Source organism: Bufo gargarizans, chromosome 4 (genome assembly GCF_014858855.1).
Source record: "Bufo gargarizans isolate SCDJY-AF-19 chromosome 4, ASM1485885v1, whole genome shotgun sequence".
In the NCBI taxonomy this organism is placed as follows: domain Eukaryota; kingdom Metazoa; phylum Chordata; class Amphibia; order Anura; family Bufonidae; genus Bufo; species Bufo gargarizans.
Window position 1 is genome coordinate 49,654,210 of NC_058083.1, and position 24,835 is coordinate 49,679,044.

Below are 24,835 nucleotides of genomic sequence, written 5' to 3' on the forward strand. Positions count from 1 at the left end.
GGAGGAAGCCGAGAAGGAGGAGGTGGCAACAGGAGGCAAAGAATGTTGCCCTGCGATCCTTGGCGGCGGAAGGACGTGCGCCAAACAGCTCTCCGCCTGGGGCCCAGCTGCCACTACATTTACCCAGTGTGCAGTTAGGGAGATATAGCGTCCCTGGCCGTGCTTACTGGTCCACGTATCTGTGGTTAGGTGGACCTTGCCACAGATGGCGTTGCGCAGTGCACACTTGATTTTATCGGATACTTGGTTGTGCAGGGAAGGCACGGCTCTCTTGGAGAAGTAGTGGCGGCTGGGAACAACATACTGTGGGACAGCAAGCGACATGAGCTGTTTGAAGCTGTCTGTGTCCACCAGCCTAAATGACAGCATTTCATAGGCCAGTAGTTTAGAAATGCTGGCATTCAGGGCCAGGGATCGAGGGTGGCTAGGTGGGAATTTACGCTTTCTATCAAATGTTTGTGAGATGGAGAGCTGAACGCTGGCGTGTGACATGGTTGAGACGCTTTGTGACGGAGGTGGTGGTGGTGGTGTTGGTGGTACATCCCCTGTTTGCTGGGCGGCAGGTGCCAACGTTCCTCCAGAGGCGGAGGAAGAGGCCGAGGCGGCAGCAGCAGAATAGGCCGAGGCGGCAGCAGCAGAAGAGGTAGCAGGGGGAGCCTGAGTGACTTCCTTGGTTTTAAGGTGTTTACTCCACTGCAGTTCATGCTTTGCATGCAGGTGCCTGGTCATGCAGGTTGTGCTAAGGTTCAGAACGTTAATGCCTCGCTTCAGGCTCTGATGGCACAGCGTGCAAACCACTCGGGTCTTGTCGTCAGCACATTGTTTGAAGAAGTGCCATGCCAGGGAACTCCTTGAAGCTGCCTTTGGGGTGCTCGGTCCCAGATGGCGGCGGGCAGTAGCAGGTGGAGTCTCTTGGCGGCGGGTGTTCTGCTTTTGCCCACTGCTCCCTCTTTTGCTACGCTGTTGGCTCGGTCTCACCGCTGCCTCTTCCTCCGAACTGTGAAAGTCAGTGGCACGACCTTCATTCCATGTGGGGTCTAGGACCTCATCATCCCCTGCATCGTCTTCCACCCAGTCTTGATCCCTGACCTCCTGTTCAGTCTGCACACTGCAGAAAGACGCAGCAGTTGGCACCTGTGTTTCGTCATCATCAGAGACATGCTGAGGTGGTATTCCCATGTCCTCATCATCAGGAAACATAAGTGGTTGTGCGTCAGTGCATTCTATATCTTTCACCGCTGGGGAAGGGCTAGGTGGATGCCCTTGGGAAACCCTGCCAGCGGAGTCTTCAAACAGCATAAGAGACTGCTGCATAACTTGAGGCTGAGACAAATTCCCTGGTATGCATGGGGGTGATGTGACAGACTGATGGGGTTGGTTTTCAGGCGCCATCTGTGCGCTTTCTGCAGAAGACTGGGTGGGAGATAATGTGAACGTGCTGGATCCATTGTCGGCCACCCAATTGACTAATGCCTGTACCTGCTCAGGCCTTACCATCCTTAGAACGGCATTGGGCCCCACCATATATCGCTGTAAATTCTGGCGGCTACTGGGACCTGAGGTAGTTGGTACACTAGGACGTGTGGATGTGGCAGAACGGCCACGTCCTCTCCCAGCACCAGAGGGTCCACTAACACCACCACGACCATGTCCACGTCCGCGTCCCTTACTAGATGTTTTTCTCATTGTTATGGTTCACCACAACAACAAAAATATTATTTGACCCAATGTATTGTATTCAAATTCAGCGGGATATAAATTTGAGGCCTAGTATTTAGGCGCTGGGTGACCGGTATGGATTTACTAACAGAATTAGACTTGGAAATGCACAGTAGCGTGTGTGTGAAGTTATTCTGAATGACCCTATGTGCACCTTGAATATTATATACCCTTTTAGGGAGAGATTTCAAATAGCTCTGATATAGCAGAAACCACTAAATTATGAAATTGCTAAATTGGGAATTGTACTTCAACCCAGAACAAAAAATGTGCTTTGACGGACACTAAATAACTTTCCCAGCCACAACAGGACAGCGGTAACGAGAGATTTAGCGGGATATTAATTTGAGGCCTAGTATTTAGGCGCTGGGTGACCGGTATGGATTTAGTGACAGAATTAGACTTGGAAATGCACAGTAGCGTGTGTGTGAAGTTATTCTGAATGACCCTATGTGCACCTTGAATATTATATACCCTTTTAGGGATAGATTTCAAATAGCTCTGATATAGCAGGAACCACTAAATTATGAAATTGCTAAATTGGGAATTGTACTTCAACCCAGAACAAAAAATGTGCTTTGACGGACACTAAATAACTTTCCCAGCCACAACAGTACAGCGGTAACGAGAGATTTAGCGGGATATAAATTTGAGGCCTAGTATTTAGGCGCTGGGTGACCGGTATGGATTTAGCGACAGAATTAGACTTGGAAATGCACAGTAGCGTGTGTGTGAAGTTATTCTGAATGACCCTATGTGCACCTTGAATATTATATACCCTTTTAGGGATAGATTTCAAATAGCTCTGATATAGCAGGAACCACTAAATTATGAAATTGCTAAATTGGGAATTGTACTTCAACCCAGAACAAAAAATGTGCTTTGACGGACACTAAATAACTTTCCCAGCCACAACAGGACAGCGGTAACGAGAGATTTAGCGGGATATAAATTTGAGGCCTAGTATTTAGGCGCTGGGTGACCGGTATGGATTTAGCGACAGAATTAGACTTGGAAATGCACAGTAGCGTGTGTGTGAAGTTATTCTGAATGACCCTATGTGCACCTTGAATATTATATACCCTTTTAGGGATAGATTTCAAATAGCTCTGATATAGCAGGAACCACTAAATTATGAAATTGCTAAATTGGGAATTGTACTTCAACCCAGAACAAAAAATGTGCTTTGACGGACACTAAATAACTTTCCCAGCCACAACAGTACAGCGGTAACGAGAGATTTAGCGGGATATAAATTTGAGGCCTAGTATTTAGGCGCTGGGTGACCGGTATGGATTTAGCGACAGAATTAGACTTGGAAATGCACAGTAGCGTGTGTGTGAAGTTATTCTGAATGACCCTATGTGCACCTTGAATATTATATACCCTTTTAGGGATAGATTTCAAATAGCTCTGATATAGCAGGAACCACTAAATTATGAAATTGCTAAATTGGGAATTGTACTTCAACCCAGAACAAAAAATGTGCTTTGACGGACACTAAATAACTTTCCCAGCCACAACAGGACAGCGGTAACGAGAGATTTAGCGGGATATAAATTTGAGGCCTAGTATTTAGGCGCTGGGTGACCGGTATGGATTTAGTGACAGAATTAGACTGGGATATGGCCAAAAAATAACCACACTATTGCTGGTTAAATGCACTTGGTGACGGGCGCAGCTTGCCCCTGATTTAGTTTATGGCCAAAAAATGAACAGACTATTGCTGGTTAAATGCACTTGGTGACGGGCGCAGCTTGCCCCTGATTTAGTATATGGCCAAAAAATGAACAGACTATTGCTGGTTAAATGCACTTGGTGTGATAGCTTGACCAACCACACTACTGAGGGTTAAATGCACTTGGTGACGGGCGCAGCTTGCCCCTGATGTAGTATATGGCCAAAAAATGAACAGACTATTGCTGGTTAAATGCACTTGGTGACGGGCACAGCTTGCCCCTGATTTAGTATATGGCCAAAAAATGAACAGACTATTGCTGGTTAAATGCACTTGGTGTGATAGCTTGACCAACCACACTACTGAGGGTTAAATGCACTTGGTGACGGGCGCAGCTTGCCCCTGATGTAGTATATGGCCAAAAAATGAACAGACTATTGCTGGTTAAATGCACTTGGTGTCACAGCTTGACGAACCACACTACTGAGGGTTAAATGCACTTGGTGACGGGCGCAGCTTGCCCCTGATGTAGTATATGGCCAAAAAATAAACAGACTATTGCTGGTTAAATGCACTTGGTGTGACAGCTTCACCCTGATGTAGGCTTTAGCCAAAAAACAACCACACCATTGAGGGTTAAATGCACTTGGTGACAGGCGCAGCTTGCCCCTGATTTAGTATATGGCCAAAAAATGAACAGACTATTGCTGGTTAAATGCACTTGGTGTGACAGCTTCACCCTGATGTAGGCTTTAGCCAAAAAACAACCACACCATTGAGGGTTAAATGCACTTGGTCGCAGCTTGGATGCACTTGGTCGCAGCACCGCACAAGACACAAAATGGCCGCCGATCACCCCAGAAAAAAGTGACTGACAAACGGTCTGGGCAGCCTAAAAACTGTGAGTGAGCATTTGAATTTCAGCAGCTCAATGATGCACAGCTGCAGATCGATCGATTAATCAAGTGAAGTACTTTGGAGGAGTTAATCTGCCTAATCTCGCCCTACTGTCGCATCCGCAACCTCTCCCTACGCTAATCAGAGCAGAGTGACGGGCGGCGCTATGTGACTCCAGCTTAAATAGAGGCTGGGTCACATGGTGCTCTGGCCAATCACAGCCATGCCAATAGTAGGCATGGCTGTGACGGCCTCTTGGGGCAAGTAGTATGACGCTTGTTGATTGGCTGCTTTGCAGCCTTTCAAAAAGCGCCAAGAAAGCGTCACAAAAGCGCCAAGAAAGCGACGGACACCGAACCCGAACCCGGACTTTTACGAAAATGTCCGGGTTCGGGTCCGTGTCACGGACACCCCAAAATTCGGTACGAACCCGAACTATACAGTTCGAGTTCGCTCATCCCTAATTAAAATCCAACTCTGCGTCAACTATGTAATTTTCAATGGGAGTTTTGCCATGGATCCCCCTCTGGCATGCCACAGTCCAGGTGTTAGTCCCTTTGAAACAACTTTTCCATCACTACTGTTGCTAGAAAGAGTCCCTGTGGGTTTTAAAATTCGCCTGCCTATTGAAGTCAATGGCGATTCGCCCGTTCGCGAACATTTGCAGAAATTCGCATTCGCCGTTCGCGAACGGAAAATTTTATGTTCGCGACAACTCTATTGGGGGCTCTAAAAAGGAGCATTTTTGTACTGGCACACATTATAAGGTCACTATGGGGACATTCTACTCATTCTACTGGGGGTACAAAAGGTGGTAATTTTTTACACTGACCCATTAAAAAGAAGCATTTTTTTCAACTGGAACATAAGGGGGCATTTTCGTACTGGCACACAGCATAAGGGAACATTTTTGTACTGTAAAACATTGCAAGGGGGAAATATTTTACTGGCAAACATTATAAGGGGCCATTTTTTGTACTGGCACAAATTATAAGGGGCTATACTTTGTATAGACAAATATTATAGGAATAATTATTACTACTAAAGGCATTATGTTGGGATTTATTACTACTGGGAAACTATGAGGAACATGATTTTTAGTTTGGGCACTATGGGGACATTATTACTACTGGGGGCATTGTTACCACATAGTGTACTCTGGCAGAGAATTATTACTATTGGTGGGACTTTTGGGAGGACTGTTACAGTGGGGGCACCCTGGCACAATTATTTTTGGAGGCCACTATATTTGCGGCAATAAGTGTCAGGGACACTATTTGCTTGGCACTGTTATTTTTTAGGACATTGTGTGCCAATTATTATTGAAGGGGGGCACTATCTATTTGGTACTAGTATTTCAGATGGACTCCTGGTGTTTCTGCAGTATAGTATTGGGGAGCACATTGGGCATGGTATTTGAGGTGGTAGGATGGTGTGTTCAAAAGGTGGGGAGGAAGAGGCAAAAGTGTAACACCCCAGAGTGGTGTTACCACTCCTGCACCCTGCTACTGTCTTTAATGGGCTAGCACAATGTCATCTTATGCATGTTTTTCCAGGTCCTCCACAATGTGCATTCATAATCTTGTTATGTAACTGTTTATTACATGTAATGTGCCTGGTTCACTAGCAGGTGGCAGCGTAAATGGCAGAACTATTCTTAGAGAGAATGGAACTTACCATTCCACTCTCCCCCCTTTAGTCAGAAGTGGGACAGTTCTGCTTGCTACTAGAAGGAGGTGGGGCAGTTTTAGTTTGTTCTGGATGAGACCCCATTTTGGAGCTGCCAGGATTCTAACCTACTGTCACCGCCAGATCTCTGAGAAGTTCTGACAGACGTTCTTCAGTACCTCCTGCATGATGTTCTTTTGTTTTGGTTTCGCTTTGACATCTCTTCTCCCTCTTCCAGCTGTCATCTATTAGCAGTGATTGCCTCCCTTTATATCCCCTCCCATACTGCCTCACTTTGCGGTTTATACTACTTCCTGGATTGTGCTCACTGCTAGAAGTTTGCTACTGCTGGTTTCTCAGAAAAGTCTATTCCTATATTTGTGTTTTCCTGTTGGCTTGATTCTAGGTGACTCTGACTCCCTCCCTATTAAGTGCAGGGAGCCGGTGGTCGTGACCCCTCACTTTTATAGGGTTTTCAGGTGTCACTCAGTCTAGGTACGTGGACATGCAACTTTCTATCACAGAGATCTTTGCATGGGCTGAGCAGTCAGGGAGAGCTATAGGGCTTTAATAGGGCTCCCCCTTTTGTTCCTTAGTTTGGGATCAAGTCAGTCGGATCTTTATTTGTTACTTCTTGTTTTCTGCAACACCATCCGTGACATCGACTTTTTGGCTGAACATAGGTCCGACTACAAGAGTGAAGTGCAGCATGAAGAGGAAACAAAGACACCAAGTTAGCTTGTCAGTACAGCAAAGTGAGAGAGAGATATCAGAGTTGAGTTTGCCTGTCAAGACAAAGCCTGAAACTGTTTGTAAAAATGTTTATTCAAGTAAATCTGCCATTGAACTTCATCTCCAGGTCTGGACTCCAGTTATTTATTTAAATCACTAAATTATTTCCCTTATTTATTGCTTCGGAGCCAACACCTGGGGTCCAGCCTTATCCAGGTAGGAGCACCATGACACACATAAAGAGACAGTTAGACAACACTACACAGTTCAGCATTTCTACCAAACCTGGGACGCGATATAGAGGGCCCTGGGGGAGGCACCTATTGCAAAAGTAGGAAACTGAGATGTATGTATGTCAAACTCTGCAGAGAGAAAACATAGCTGAAAGAAATAATCATTGCGGTCTGGTCTGAATGTAGAAGATAAGGAAAGAGAACATCTACATCATGTGAGACATCACTCGATGTAAAAGGTACATATGTGGTTCTGTATTACTCTGTATGTTCTGTAGCGCTGTATGCAATGTTGTCCAAGTACGCCTTTAAGAGAAATGCTGGAGGGAAGGGGTTAGGTTGAGAATTTGGCATTGGGAAGGTGGGAAGGGGGCATGCACCATTTCAGTTTTCATTTTAGGCAGCAGAAAGGCTAGGTGCAGCCCTTGGTGAGCTCCATTCTTCTGTTAACCTTTCAACCATCGGGACACTGCAACAGCAGTACAGTGGCCTGATGGGAGAGGGAGGGAGCTCCCTCCCTCTGTTAATGCCTTCCATACATTGATCTCTACGTACAGCGGCAAGGAAGGGGTTAAATGTCTGACATCTGTGCCAGCACAGTTTGCTGCCATGATGAATCTGTATATCAGTGGTGTCTCTAATGTGTTTATCACAACCTGATATATTGTGTACCAGGCCAGTTTTCTTATTGAGGACCCAAGGGTCTATATTCATATGTACTCCGGCATGAACCTGTTTAGTAAATTTTTTGTGGATTTCACCTCAAGTCATCTTGTTCCTAGCTGATTTCTAGTTTCAAGTTTTTCCTGGTAGTCTGTCTGACTTTTGGCTATCCATAACATTCTGCTGTAGTCTACTTTCCAAGCCAGTCCTATGTTTAACCCTTTCGTGACTGGGCCTGAAAAAGCATGAAAGATCAGGCACTTTTTTGTGATTTAGCTCATGTGGTGGTTTAGCGGCCCAAACTTTTTGGGAAAATTTTTAGCAAAATTTTTATTAATGTGTTTTCAGAGGTTTTTTTTCCTTTTTTTAGGTTTAAATATGTGAAAAATTGCAATTTTTTGTCTTTTTTTTCTAACAATAGCTTTTTATTTTTTAAATATACAAACTGACACAGAAATAAATTAATACAATGGGTTCCCTATTTTGTGTTGATCGTTTTTATATATAATATGCATAGTTTTGTGTGAACAGAGTGACTGTGGCGACAGTTTTGGTTGGCGTTTTTTTTTATTTTTTTATTTTTATTTATTAAATTGTTTTTACTTATTTTTGGAACAGCACATTGTACCGATTTTAAATACAAATGGGTGATTTCAAGCAAACGAAGAACACAGGGACAATGTACTGTATGTGCATTTTACAGTGAGTGAAGCTACAGGAAAGTGGAATGCTTTGTTCATGTATTGAACTGCAGGCACCAAAATTCTGCATAAAGATATTTTTTTCTGTGCAATAGTAGCCAGCCTTTTTTTTTTTAAACATCAACTTTCTACTGGTCAAAAGTGTTTTACAGCACTTCCAGCCACATATATTTAGCAAGATACACTGCTCAAATTAGCCTTTTTTGTTACCTTTTTAAATTAGTTCAATGCATTTTACTGTTTTTTTAATATACCAGTTTAATTCAACACATTTTAGCATGTCACTATACCAGTTTAATTCAGTGCATTCTACTGCATCAATATACCATTGTAAACTGTTAACACCAGTGTTCATGGTGTTTGTAAAAGGAGAGTGACATTTAACTCACCCAACTTTGTAATCACCTTCTCCACATCTCCAGGTGCAATGAGCAAATACAGGGTCAGCTACTTGCTAAACTCCAGAAAATGAAGTGAAAGGTGCCAACACAAATCCAGCTTAAAACTTCCTTTATTAAATCATAGAAGATGAAAACATTAAAAGCATAAGCAAGACCTATGAATTTCGAGCGGATACCCCACTCTTAATTATGGCATAAAATATTCAGCCAACCTACTCCACTTTTATATGGCCAGCAAGTCAAAAGCTGCCAAACAAGAGGGGGGTCTGGCTTAAAAGTCAAACACATACCAAACATGATCCAATTATACAAAAAAAAAATTTTTTGCAAACAGTTTTTTAACCATTTATGATTTTAGTAAAAATAAATAAGATCCGTTTTGTGATTGAGACTTTTTGGAGAACTTGTGTGTGAACTAGAGTGTGAACAGGTTCTTAATATTCTATTGAACTCTCCTATGGGAATGCTATTTAAAGTATGGTGGGGGTGACAACTGGTGCTGGAACCTTGCAATTTAAAACACATAATGCACTACGTAGGCATTCCGTTTCTGTATTTCCATTTTTCCGTTCCGTTCAAAGCTAGATGTCCTATTATTGCCCGCAAAAAAAAAAAAACTAACACATACAGAATGTATAGAAATATAGAAGCGAGCACTCAGAACTATGGCACACACTCAGATTTTATTACTTAAAATATCACTAATTTAAATGACATAAAATGGATAGGATAATATAAAACAATTAAAACAATAGCTATGGTCGACCATAAAATAATGCAGCAAGAGATAGGGATTCCAATAATTCCAATAATATAATATACAAAGTGATAAGATGAAATAAATTGACTAAATGTCTGGTGCTGAAATATAAACTTGATTAAAATGAGATTACATTTATAAACATAGTGAAAAAATGTAAAGTGACTTGATGTGAACAATAGTGGTTGAAATCCAGCGCATAATAGCGCAATTTGCTGAAGATGTTCGCTGAATCAAAGTGTCCTGTGGGGAATGGATAAGTCCGAGTCTATGGTGTAAATGCCACCGCACAGAGAAACTTGGCTATAATTAATGCAGTCCCGTAATAAGCTCAGCTGCAGTCTTACCTCTGCCTGGAAGGAGCCGTCCGAGATCTGGTCTCCTATATTCAGGCGAAGTTCCTTGAGGACGCTGAGTAAACTGCTATGTCCGCCGCTCTGTCTCCACGGGTTCCACGCTGATCTCGCTCAAGTCTCGTGATGTTTGGAGCGGGACTTTCGTCTCGTAGCAGCGCTTACTCTGATATCCCGGACAGTAATGTCAGCACGGAGAAGCAGTTAATCATAGATCTTTTTTAAAGCATGGCCATGCTAAAAGTCCTTATTACGGAGGTAGTTGCGGAGTGTCTGTTACCCAGACGCGTTTCGGGATATTCCAATCCCTTCTTCAGTGGTACCTCCTGCAACTCAAACCTCCTATTTTATAGGCGTACCTCGGGTCCTGCATAAACTCTGGTTGTTGTAATCCGGAATAGGAATATCCAAAATCAATCTCCGCCATGATGCGGTTTTGGTGCGTTTCTGTTGCGGTTTTTTATATATAGATGCGTTTTTTGCCAATTTACATTCTAGATCATGTTTTCAATACATAGACCCCAATTAGGATAATAGAAAAATGCTTAGTCTCCAGTTAGAATGATAAAAATGTTAAAATACTGTAAAATACACACTAGTTAATATAACACTTAGTGTAAAATAAAAATGTTAAAATGCAGCACAATATGTAGAGCTGAGTCGACATGGAAAAAGCAGGATAAGGCTGGGGTCCCAAACCAGAGGGGGGGTCCCAGCGCCGATAAACGGCCAAGCATGGGATCCACCATCGGGGATGGGGCCCAAGCCATTTATAGGAATCTGAACAATTCCATGTCGGCATTCAGTCCAAATGGTATTAGGGAGCCAAATTCATAAATCTGCCTGGACTCTGCTCTGGACATCTTCTGGATATAATCTCCACCCCTCCAATGTTGATTAATCTTCTCCAGTCCTATAAATTTCAGGTTATCTGGGTTACTGTTGTGTATGTCTTTGTAATGTTTAGACAATGAGTGCTTTTCATACCCTTTTTTTATGTTCGAGATGTGTTCCCTAATCCTTGTTTTCAAGGGGCGTTTAGTACGTCCAATATATTGACGATTGCAGGGGCATTGTATTAAGTAGATAACCCCAATCGTGTTACAAGAAATGCAATCGTCAATTTTCCATTTGTAATTATTTTGGGTGGAACTAATCTCGAGGGTCTTTCGTGGCAAGTTGTTATATTTACAACCTATGCACCTTCCACACTTATAGAAACCCTTCATATTCATAAAGGAACCCAAAGTATTATCTTTATGGACTTTATTTGGGACTGATGGAGCTACTTTCAAACCTAAGTTAGGAGCTTTGGTGAAAGAAATCTTAGGTGCATGGGGTAAGAGATGACCTATTGTTTTATCTCCCAATAAGTATGGCCAATTAGACATGATCATTTTTTGAATCCGTTTATAATTACTATTAAAAGGGAGTATCAGTCTAATGTCCAATATTGATGAATCGTCCAACTGTAATTTTTGTTTCTCCTTGAAGAATTCTTCTCTCTCCAATTGTCTTACAGTATTAAGGGCCTCATCTATTATTCCCACAGGATACTGTTTGTCTTTAAAATAGGATTGCATTTTCATCACCTCTTCCTCAAATTTTATATCATCCGTACAGTTCCGTCTAATTCGTCTGAACTGTCCGGTGGGGACATTTATCAGCCACCTTGGGAGGTGACAGCTAGAAAATGGAATAAAACTATTTGTAGCTGTGGGTTTTTGAAACGTACTACATTTATAATTGCTTTCTGATACTTCAATTAATAGATCTAAGTATTCCGTTTTGTTTTGAATATTTGAAGTAAAAATGAGGCCTTTATTATTTTCATTTAGATTCCTCAGAAAAGTTTGCAGCTTGATCTCATCCTCTTTCCAGATGAAAATGACATCATCTATATAGCGCCGCCATAGGACCAGGTCTCCCCCCAGCATGGGATCTATGGTAGTCGTCTCCCAATCAGCCAAAAACAGATTGGCATAGCTGGGGGCAAACCTGGTCCCCATGGCGGTGCCCTGCAGCTGCAAATAATAATCTCCCTCAAAATAAAAATAGTTCTGCTGCAAAATATATTTAATAGCTTTAACTATAAAATCAATCTGAGTGGTGTGTAAAACTGCATCCGTAGTCAGTTGCCTATATATGGCATCCAGTCCCTGTTGGTGATCAATCACCGTATACAGGGACTGTATGTCCAATGTGCCCATAATCCAGCTAGGCTCCACCTTCAATTGTTCCAAAATTTCAATAATATGAGTGGTATCCTTCACATAAGAGTGGGTCTTTTTAACTCTTAATTGAAGGTGAGTATCGATATACCTGGATAAATTTGAAGTAATGGAGCCTATGCCTGATACTATCGGGCGACCGGGGGGGGTTTTCTAGATTTTTATGGATTTTGGGCAGACAATAGAAGGCGGGTAGCCTTCCTTGTGTGCCCAATATAAAATCAGATTCTCTTTAAAGAAGGACCTTCTCTTGTAATCCTTCTTCACACAATTTAACCAATTCTTGTTTGAATTGTGTCAATGGGTCCTTAGTCAGCTTCAGATAGGTGTTACAATCCGTTAGCTGTCTCCAGCATTCCGCATTGTATTTCTCTGTATCCAGTAGTACTGTAGCCCCACCCTTGTCTGCTGGACGTATAGTGATGGATTTGTTTTTCTGTAATTCTTTAATCGCCGAAATTTCCCTTGTTGTTAAATTATTATTCCTGGCCGTATTTCTCATCTTTCTTAAATCTCCTTCCACACATTTTTTGGGAAGGTAGCCATCTCTCTGCTAATTTCATTGCGTGGGTACATTTTTGACTTGTTCCTTAAAGTAGTATATTGGAACCGATTTATAGGCTGGCTGTTTGCAATTTCTAACGGATTTTTAATAAAATGTTTTTTCAGGCAGAGTTTTCTGATAAATTTCTGTATCCCTATATATGTGGAGAATTTATCTATTTGGACAGTGGGAGCATATTTCAAACCCTTACTCAGTAGAGAAACTTGTGGTTCTGTTAGCGTAATTGAGCTCAAATTTACAAGGACATTTTTATTAAATGTTAACGGTGTTTCCTGTATCTTGTATTTCTTTCTTTTGCTCCTCCTAGTTTTCCCTCTTCTGACGTTTTGTAGTGTTGGGCTCTGCTGTTGTATATTTGTGTCTCGTTCGATCTCCCATAATAATTCCGAGGGGGAGGAGTGTTGTAAAACTTGTCCTCCCTCTGTATTTGATGTGGAGGATTCTTGTGTCTCAGGTTGTAATGGTGGGTAGGTGATTGTTGGTAGTGGTGACTCGGTGATTCTTCCCTGTGTCTTATCCGGGTCTTGTGATGTGCAGGGGTATGATCTAAAAAATGATGTTCTGACAATAGGTCATATCTATTACTTATTGGTATCGTATGATGTATATCTCCAGAATGTACTCCTTATGTTTTCCGTATCCGTTCTGTTTTTGCGGAACCATCTATTGAAAATTTTATGCCCAGCCCAATTTTTTCTATGTAATTACTGTATACTGTATATGCCATACGGAAAAACGGAACGGAAAAATGGAATGAACCGGAAACACTACTGAAACAAAAAATGAAAAAACCTATCCGTTAAAAATGGCCTGGAAAACACTAAAAAAGACATATGGTTGTGTGAAAGAGCCCTTAGTTGTAGTAATTGTCATGCAGTTCCACACCATCACTCAAATTAAATTCTGCTCCATGGTACATAAAAATTGTCTAATTTCCAAATGTTGTGCCGTCCCGCTCCTTGACACAAATTTAATTCTATTCTATAGTGCTGTTATATAGTATTGCTACTTCTGACCAACTGTCTGTCAATTTTTTCTCATTTTTCAAATGTCATCAGTTCTGCACCTTTACCAATCTTTAATTATTTTAGATTTTCTTTTATTTCGAACTTTTCTATTTTTCTTTCTGGGCAATTGTCTTGTTTTCAGAGTGTTGTGCATTTCTACGGCTTCACCTAAATTTCATTCTGTTCAATAGTATTACTACTTTTGACCAGCTGTCGGTTTCTGTAAAATTTGTCTCGTTTTTTAAATGTTGTGCGGTTCTGCTCTTTTACCAAAATTGAATACTGTTGTATAGTATTACTACTTCTGGCCAGCTTTCTACTAAAATTGTCTCATTTTCCAAATGTTGTGCAGTTCCATTATTTCACCCAAATATTATTCTGCTCTGTGGCTTTAGTTCTTCTGGCCAGCTGTCCATTAGAATTGTCTGATTTTCTAAATGTTGTGGAGTTCCGCACCTTCACCAAAATTGTATTATGCTTTATATCATTAGGACTACTTGCCAGCTGTTAATTAAATTGTCTTGTTTTTTAAAAGTATTGCAGTTCCACACCAAAATTTTATTCTGCTCTGTGATATTTTTACTTTTGCTGTCAATTTTTTATTATTATGTTTTTAAAATGTGTTTAAAATTGGAGATGATGCATTTAGCACAGAATTGACTGGCTACACTTGGTAGTGAATCGTTCAACTATGGAATGATATAGATATACTCCTGTTACAGTCTGGATAGTTATTCAAACAGAGAATATTTCAAATGTTCTACTTTTGATGCAATACCATTAATTAAGCAATGGCCAACAAGGCAGTATAGCGAAGGAGAGAGTAGAAGGTTTTCCTAATGTGCAAGAAGATGGATGTTATCAGAAAGCTGCTATCTTTGATTGTTTCTTCTTAAACTGGATACATTTGAAAAAATACATTCCCATTTTCCAAGTCTTGTCTGAGGCTTTCATACAATTTACTACGCTACAGCGAAATGACAGCCCCACCACCCCAGCATTTACCTCACTGATCTACTACTTCTATGTTCTCTCTGGATTGTGCTTCCTTCCTTTGAAATAAAGAATCAATAAGATTCTGAAGAAACTTGGACATCTGATTCCTGAGTTTGGCTGTTCTGTAGATCAGGTAGGAGGAATGTAGAGCTGGGAGAAAGTCAAAGATAACATTGAGCCATTGAAGGTTCGTACAGTAAAAATAGTAATAAAAGACACAAAAACAATCAACAAGGAAGTATATAATGTTATATATAAAAGTGAAGGACACAAAAGTCATCACTGAGTAATATGTCTCCAAATTGATGGTTAAGTTACCGCTCATCTTCATCCTTCTTGTGTGATAATACAATGAGGTGAAGAGGAAGATGGAGGATGTGCAACAGAAAAGCAGTGGGAAGAAGGCTCCAATAGTATAATTGTATAGAAAATAATCATATGTGCAATGTGTGAATACAACATTTATGGTTGCATTGTATGTTCCACCTTCAATCACCCCTATAAAAGGTAGCCTAATGGACAGCAAAGAACTAAAACTAGAGAGAAGTATTGAAACTAAAATGGAATGAACAGTCCTCTGTACTATCATCCTCCTCAGATACAGAAACAGTCTGGCCTTGAGGTTGGCAATCTTCACACAGAACACAATGGAGAGCAGAGCTGTTAACCAAAAATTGGTATAAACAAATAAAGTATAAACTGCACCCATAATAACCAAAAATATATCAGAATGCAGATTACTCTGAGAAAATGTACTTATAAAAACAAATAGAAAAAAATAACACTGAACACAGATCCTTGAAATGCAAACAGAAGTTACAACGTGATCTACAGGAGTCATCGATCTTCCTTTCCACCAGTCGTTGACATTGACGCCTATAATAAATGAATGTATCACCAGACCGAGTGTGAGACTGATCACTGCTGAGGCCAGGAGACCCTGGACATCAATGTCACCCTCTGTAGAACCAGCCATCTGTCCTGCTCTCCGAAGATCCTAATAACACACTGAGCTTTTATCAAATGTTTAATGGTCATTTATTGAAATGCTACTGTATTTGCTGAAAAGGCAAATCACATCACAGATATTCTGAGCTGGCACAGGTCTACAAATGCAGAGCAGATCACATAACATAGCAAGATTACTTTACAGCTGCTACAGGAGAGATGGAAAAATAAAAAGGTTTGTTGTGTACGGCTGCTTTCACACGAGTGTATCTGCAATCTTTATATGTCCCGGATTTTATGTACTGGAATCAACCACCAATGTTAATGGATAGGTCTAGCAATATGGCCGCATAATTTCCATTAGTATTTGAAATCTGCAGTATGTCCTAGTTTTTTGCATGTTAGTGTTGAGCGAATCAAGATTAACAAAAAAAATTATATTGATAGCATGTGTTTACATTAAAATAAAATAATTTACTGTTTGAAGTAATAAACGCTAAGAAACGTTTTATTCCAAATTATTTAAAAACGTGGCTAACCACCAAGGTACTAAATTCAGGCTGGGTAGAGGGGACAAGCTGTGTGTATTTTAATATATATTAATCACAGAGCTCCTGTTCCTATCACCAAAGAATGTGGTGCTTTCACCCAAGAAGATAAACTGTATATGGAACTAACAATTATCCTTTTACTCATATATATATACATACAGTACAGACCAAAAGTTTGGACACACCTTTTCATTCAAAGAGTTTTCTTTATTTTCATGACTATGAAAATTGTAGATTCACACTGAAGGCATCAAAACTATGAATTAACACATGTGGAATTATATACATAACAAAAAAGTGTGAAACAACTGAAAATATGTCATATTCTAGGTTCTTCAAAGTAGCCACCTTTTGCTTAGATTACTGTTTTGCAAACTCTTGGCATTCTCTTGATGAGCTTCAAGAGGTAGTCACCTGAAATGGTCTTTCAACAGTCCCAGAGATGCTTAGCACTTGTTGGCCCTTTTGCCTTCACTCTGCGGTCCAGCTCACCCCAAACCATCTTGATTGGGTTCAGGTCCGGTGACTGTGGAGGCCAGGTCATCTGGCGCAGCGCCCCATCACTCTCCTTTATGGTCAAATAGCCCTTACACAGCCTGGAGGTGTGTTTGGGCTCATTGTCCTGTTGAAAAATAAATGATGGTCCAACTAAACGCAAACCGGATGGAATAGCATGCCGCTGCAAGATGCTGTGGTAGCCATGCTGGTTCAGTATGCCTTCAATTTTGAATAAATCCCCAACAGTGTCACCAGCAAAGCACCCCCACACCATCACACCTCCTCCTCCATGCTTCACGGTGGAAACCAGGCATGTAGAGTCCATCCGTTCACCTTTTCTGCGTCACACAAAGACACGGTGGTCGGAACCAAAGATCTCAAATTTAGACTCATCAGACCAAAGCACAGATTTCCACTGGTCTAATGTCCATTCCTTGTGTTCTTTAGCCAAAACAAGTCGCTTCTGCTTGTTGTCTGTCCTTAGCAGTGGTTTCCTAGCAGATATTCTACCATGAAGCCTGATTCATACAGTCTCCTCTTAACAGTTGTTCTAGAGATGTGTCTGCTGCAAGAACTCTGTGTGGCATTGACCTGGTCTCTAATCTGAGCTGCTGTTAACCTGCGATTTCTGAGGCTGGTGACTCGGATGAACTTATCCGCAGCAGCAGAGATGACTCTTTGTCTTCCTTTCCTGGGGCAGTCCGCATGTGAGCCAGTTTCTTTGTAGCGCTTGATGGTTTTTGTGACTACACATGGGAACACTTTCAAAGTTTTCCCAATTTTTCGGACTGACTGACCTTCATTTCTTAAAGTAATGATGGCCACTCGTTTTTCTTTACTTAGCTGCTTTTTTCTTGCCATAATACAAATTCTAACAGTCTATTCAGTAGGACTATCAGCTGTGTATCCACCTGACTTCTCCACAACGCAACTGATGGTCCCAACCCCATTTATAAGGCAAGAAATCCCACTTATTAAACCTGACAGGGCACACCTGTGAAGTTAAAACCATTTCAGGTGACTACCTCTTGAAGCTCAACAAGAGAATGCCTAGAGTGTGCAAAGCAGTAATCAAAGCAAAAGGTGGCTACTTTGAAGAACCTAGAATATGACATATTTTCAGTTGTTTCACACTTTTTTGTTATGTATATAATTCCACATGTGTTAATTCATAGTTTTGATGCCTTCAGAGTGTATCTACAATTTTCATACTCATGAAAATAAAGAAAACTCTTTGAATGAGAAGGTGTGTCCAAACTTTTTGTCTGCACTGTATATATATATATATATATATAATTTTATATATATATATATATATATATATATATAATTTTATATATATATATATATATAAGTATCAAAAGGATAAGGCAGCACTCCAGGTAAAGTGAAAAAAGGTGGATCTTTATTCCCTCTGCAACGTTTCAACCGTCTCAATGCGGTCTTTCTCAAGCATATCACACAGTGCCCTTGTATGGCACTGTGTGATATGCTTGAGAAAGACCGCATTGAGACGGTTGAAACGTTGCAGAGGGAATAAAGATCCACCTTTTTTCACTTTACCTGGAGTGCTGCCTTATCCTTTTGATACTTATCTATATATAGCCGCCTGAGCCCACGGCTGTAAGGACGTGCACCAGTCTTTTGTCTTGTGCTGCTGAGACCCGCATTTTGTTTCTATATATATATATATAATTTTTTTTTATATATATATATATATATATATATCCCGTGAGTCTTTTGAACCCTTGACTAGGGTCAATCTTGATAATATAGTAGTGGGAATATAACATTTCCTTCCCTGCCTAAAGCGATATCAACTATTGTTAACGGCTGTTTTAGCCCACAGTATGAGATCGCCCCCAAAACAACTGCAAACGGAATATAAACGACAGGTTCCACTGCTATAGAAAGTACAATAGCTACATTCTATATGTTTCATTGTCTGATCCACTGCCTGCTCTGCTTGATGTGTTTCTATGCCAACCTAGTCGTTGGCATGTCATCAGGAGGAGATAAAACATAGAGAGCAGATATGACAAAAGGTATTTGAAAAGAGCCGCTCTTTGTGGCCACGCTAAGGCCAACTGAGTGGCGGAGGCTACTCACTACTGTGGCTGCTCGTCCACTATCAGAGGCGTGCAACGTTGATATTAGAGCTGCACGTACACCATCCCTGCTTCCACAAAATACTGATTAAGGGGGTTGATATACCTGCTTCAACAAAATATTGATTGAGTCCTGCGATATACCTGCCTCCACAAAATACTGATTAAGGGGATTGATTTACCTGCTTCCACCAAATATTTATTGAGGCCTAGTATATACCTGCTTCCACAAAATACTGATTAATGGGGTTTGATATGCCTACTTCCTCAAAATATTGCTTGAGGCCTGCTAGATACCTTCTTACGCAAAATACTAATTATGGGGTTTGATATACCTGCTTCCTCAAAATATTGCTTGAGGCCTGCAAGATACATTCTTCCACAAAACGCTGATTAAGGGGATTGATATACCTGCTTCCACCAAATATTGATTGAGGCCTGCGATATACCTGCTTCCACAAAATACTGATTAAAGGGTTTGATATACGTGTTTCCACCAAATATTAAATGAGGCCTGCGAGATACCCACTTTCACAAATACTGCTCTTCTCTAGGGACTTAGGCACAGGGTCATTTTGAAAATTACAGGCAAAGAAAGAGGCAGGCCGTTCCACAGGGGTGGTAGTGGTCTGGCAGGTGCACCAGGCCAGAGCCTAAGTGGGAAGTTGGAGAAAGCGTGTGCGATTACTTCAAAGGACGCACCAGAGCTGGTTAAGTGGTTCATTCATCCTTCCACTTCTGCACCCTCCTCATCCTCTGTATCTGCAGCCTCCTTACTCTCTGCTGTGTGCAAAGACACCACCATAGCCCCTCCACTCGAATCAGAGGAATTATTTTCCCATCCATTCCCAGACCTTACCAATGCTCAGCCATTCTTGACATTAGATGAGGAAGAGGAGGTAGCAACGGCCGCCAAAGAGACAGTACCCAGATCAGCTGTTGCTGCCTACTCCGAGATCTCAAATGTCAGTGGTGGTGAAGGTGACGATGATGACGTGTTGATGGACGTCACATGGGTGCCCACAAGAGAGGAAGAGGGGTGTTCAGAGGGAGAGACAGAGCAACAGAGAGGGAGGAGAAGCAGAAATAGCTCGAAGGGCACAGAAGGCAAAAAGCAGACTGCAAATGTATCTGTAGCCAGCCATCCACCATGCACGGTCACATCTGGCGCTCCCAGGATGCCGACACATGGCTCCACAGTGTGGGCTTTTTTTAGCAACAACAATAATGAAACATTTGTAAAGTGCTTTTCTCCCATAGGACTCAAAGTGCATAAGATTGTCTCAGATCGGTGCATAGTGATATGTACAGGGGGAAAAAGTTATGTCATCGTAAATGCCAGGCTAAACAGGTGGCTTTTCAATTTTGATTTAAATGTTTCCAGTAACGTGTCAGCTGTTGACAATATTGTTCCCATCTAAAGCCTGTGTTGTCAACGCATAAGTCACGGTAGGCCCAAAACTCACCTAGGGACGACCGCCTTAAGAAGGCACCTGGCCTCCCATCACCGACCCCAGTGGGAGCAACGCCATCAGAACCCACAAAGCCACACTTCTGGCGCTCCATGACCTGCCTCTTCTCCTCTCGCCCCCATTTGTCCTTCACTCTTCCTTCCACCATGTTGTTGTCGCGTACATCTGGCAGAAAGCAGGCTTCCGTGGCCCAAATATTTGAGAGTAAAAGTTGATGATGCTGGATAACCCTCTTGCCCAACGGCTGACCGCTAGTTTGTCAGAACTGCTAGCCTGCCAACTACTGCCATATAAACTGGTGGACTCGGAGGCCTTTAGAAAAATTTTGGCCATTGGCACACCGCAATGGAAGGTCCCCCGGAAGGAAACATTTCTCCCAGAGGGGCATCCCAGAGTTATATGGCCATGTTAAGCGGCAATTGCATAAATCTCTGGCACACAGTGTCGGTGCCAAGATACATCTAACCACAGGCACCTGGTCTAGCAAACACGGGTAGGGAAGATACAAAACTTTTACTGCCCACTGGGTGAACTTTCTGACGGCCGTCAAGCATGTAATCCGTGGCTCTTCTGCTGCACCCCCTAGCTCCCAAGAACAAATTTGATGTCCCAGGGGAGATGTTGACATGCCATGCTTCGGCTGTTGTCCCTAGAAGCCAAGAGCACACCGGTCTTGCACTGCTTTCAGTTATGCGGTCACAGGCCGATCAGAGGCTGATCCCTCTCAATTTGACAGTTGATAAAGTGGTGTACGACAATGGTGCTAATCTGCTGAGCACGCTAAAACAAGGCAAAATGACACACGTGCCGTGCATTCCCTGGAATCTCAGGCCATTTTAGAAGACCTTACACGGCCATGTCTCGCTTTGCTGATGTTCAGCGGCGACACCGCTTTCCCGTCAGACATCTGATTTTTGACAGCCCAACGCGCTGGAACTCCACCTTGTATATGCTTGATAGGCTGCTCCAGCAGCAACGTGTTGTTAATGACTACCTGTACGAATTCTGCAGCAGGACAGGTTCTGGGGAGCTTAGTTTCTTTTCACCGCACCAGTGGCTGCGCGACACATGCATACTTCTGTGGCCATTTGATGAAATCACCAAACTGGTCAGTCGCAGCCAGGGTGCCATCAGTGACATCGTACCTTACACCTTCTTTCTGTAGCGTGCATTGCGTTGTGTCATTAATCAAGTCGTCGAAGAGCAGGAGCTAAAAGATGAGGAAGTCACAATGCTGAATAAATTCCCAGGTGGGGCTACTCCATCTGTGACAAGTCAGCAACAGTCTAAAGAGGACTCAGAGGAGGATGATGGCTGGGTGGAGAAGGAGGAGGAGGAAGAAGAGCAGGCTTTGAGGGGGACTTTAAACTTTTCTGTGCTCCCTGGTGTTGTCTGTGGCTGGGTGGAAGGACATGCGCAAAACTGCTATCCGCCTCAGGCCCAGCCGCCACTGCATTTACCCAGTGTGCTGTTATGGAGATATAACGGCCCTGACCGTGCTTACTGGTCCACGTATCCGTAGTCGGTGCACCTTGCCACAGATGGCGTTGCGCAGTGCATACCTGATTTTGTCCCCTACTTGGTTGTGCAGGGAAGGGATGGCTCGCCTTGAAAAGCAGTGGCGGCTGGGCACGACGTACTGTGGGACAGCCACCGCCATAAGGCCTTTATAACTATCCGTCTCCACCAGACGGAATGACAGCATTTCAAATGCCAGTAATTTAGAAATGCTGGCATTCAGGGTTAGGGATCGCTGGTGGGTAGCGGGGTAATTCCTCTTCCTCTCCAGCATTTGGGATATGGAGAGCTGAAAGCTTGCGTGGGACATTGTGGAGATGCTTGGTGACACAGGTGTTGGTGTTGCTGGCAGATCCTCTGTTTGCGGGGTGCCAGGTGGCACTGTCACTCAAGAGGTGGATGAAGAGGCCGCGACTGTGTAAGAGGCAGCCCTGAATCAACCAGCAGCATTTCCAGCACTTATATCTATGCAGACTCTCATGTTTCCCTCCGGCCACCAGAGGCCACTGTGACTAAACAGGAACCTGAGTTGTGCTGGCCAGAGGCTAAGAAAGAGTTAAGAAGTTTTTCCCGGGCTGTTCTAGAAGTTGCTGGGGCCTTGCTGAGATATCAGGGAGAGATGAACTGCTGAGAGATAACAGTAAAAGACTGGAGCAGCAGGAGGCTATAATAGCTGAGTTTTCCCTGACAGCTGTGGAGCAGCACACAGTGTCACAGCCAGATCTCTGAGAACTTATTCAGTACCTCCTGCATGATGTTCTGTTGTTTTGGTTTCACTTTGACATCTCTTCTCCCTCTCCCAGCTGTCATCTTTTAGCAGTGATTGCCTCCCTTTATATCCCCTCCCATACTGCCTCACTTTGCAGTTTATACAACTTCCTGGATGGTGCTCACTGCTAGATGCTGTAACTCCTGGCTCTTCAGATAAGTCTGTTACTTTATTTGTGTTTTCCTGTTGGGTTGATCCTAGGTGACCCTGACTCCCTCCGTATTAAATGTAGGTAGCCGGTGGTTGTATCCCCTCACTAATATAGGGGTTCAGGTTTCACTCAGTCTAGGTACGTGGACATGCAACCTTCTATCACAGAGATCTTTGCATGGGCTGAGTAGTCAGGGAGAGCTATAGGGCTTTAATAGGGCTCACCCTTTTGTTCCTTAGTTTTGGGATCAAGTCAGTTGGTTATTTATTTGTTACTTCTTGTTTTTTGCAACACCATCCTTGACATTATAAACCGCCAAAACCGTCTTAAGCATGGATCCGCTTTCAGCCTTGACGGACTGCATGCGGGCTCTTTCACTGGAGGTCGCAGAGCTCCGTAAAACTGTGTCTCAGTTTTAGGCGACTGATTCTGCTTGCGTTCATGGAGTTTGTTCTGAGCCTAAGATTTCGCTTCGGGATACCTTCTCTGAGGGTAGTGAGAATTTTGTTCGTTTTAGAGAGGCTTGCAAACTCCATTTTCGCCTACTTCCCCATTCCTTTGGTGATGAGGAGCAGAGGGTTGGGATCATCATATCACTGCTCAGGGATAACGCTCAGTCTTGGGCCTCTGGGTCAGATATATGATGATCCGGATCGTATTGCTCTGGCTGAATCTAAACTGCGTCTTTTATGCCAGGGTAAACAGTCTGCAGAGATATACTGTTCAGAATTTCGGAGATGGGCAGCTGATACTGGTTGGAATGATGCTGCACTCCGAAGTCAATTTTGCCATGGTCTTTCAGAGGGATTGAAAGATGCATTTGCCTTTCATGAGAGACCTACCTCCTTGGAGTCTGCCATGTCTCGGGCCGTTCGTATTGACAGGCGTCTTAGAGAGAGAGGAGAGATCACTCCTTCCTGTCATACTAAATCAAGGACAGTGGGAAGGTCTCATTCAGTGCGCAAGGGTCTCAGTCTCTCTCAATCCCCTCTGAGGAGGAGCCCATGCAGCTGGGTTTGCTTGCCTCTAACAACAGAGGATTCAGCTCTCAGACGAGGGTTTGTTTCTGTTGTGGAGATATAAATCATTTGGCAAATTTTTGTCCCTCTAGAAGATTCAGGGACAGTTTTGAGGGTAATAAATAAACTAAAAGGGGGTAGATTTTTCCTCCTGGTCGGTAGAGGCGCGTAAGGCCTTTACTAGTATCAAAGAGAGTTTTGCTTCCACTCCCATCTTGGTACAACCTGATGTCTCTTTGCCCTTCATCGTTGAGGTGGACGCTTCTGAGGTGGGTGTGGGTGCGGTCTTGTCTCAGGGTCCCTCTCCTGCCAAGTGGCGTCCATGTGCCTTTTTCTCCAAGAAACTCTCCTCCGCAGAGAGAAATTACGATGTGGGAGATAGGGAGTTGTTGGCCATCAAATTAGCTTTTGAGGAATGGCGCCATTGGCTAGAGGGAGGCAGACACCCTATTACCGTGTTTACCGACCATAAGAATCTGGCCTACTTGGAGTCAGCCAAGCATCTGAACCCGAGACAGACCAAATGTTCTTTGTTCTTTTCAAGGTTTAATTTTGTTGTCACGTTCCGCCCTGGGGTTAAGAATGTGAAGGCGGATGCCCTTTCACGTTGTTTTCTGGGAGGGGGGAACTTTGAAGACCCGGTTCCCATTTTGGCTGAAGGAGTGGTGGTCTCTGCTCTTTATCCTGAATTGGAGGCAGAGGTTCAGGCAGCCCAGGCAGAGGCTCCTGATCTTTGTCCTCCTGGGAGGTTGTTTGTGCCTCTCGCTTTACGACACAAGGTTTTTAAGGAGCACCACAATACTGTCCTTGCTGGGCACCCGGGGGGTAGAGCCACAGTGGATCTCATTTCTCAGAGATTCTGGTGGCCGGCGCTTCTTAAGTCGGTTGAGGGTTTTGTGGCAGCCTGCGTGACCTGCGCTCGTGCCAAAGTCCCTCATTCACGGTCATCAGGTCCTCTCCTCCCGTTACCCATTCCTTCCCGTCCTTGGACACATCTGTCCATGGACTTCATTACGGACCTGCCTCGTTCCTCGGGGAAGACTGTGATTCTGGTGGTGGTCGACCGTTTTAGCAAAATGGCGCATTTCATTCCTTTTCCTGGATTGCCCAATGCTAAAACGCTGGCGCAGGCAATTATTGATCACATTGTCAAATTGCATGGTATTCCTTCAGACATAGTCTCTGATAGGGGCACGC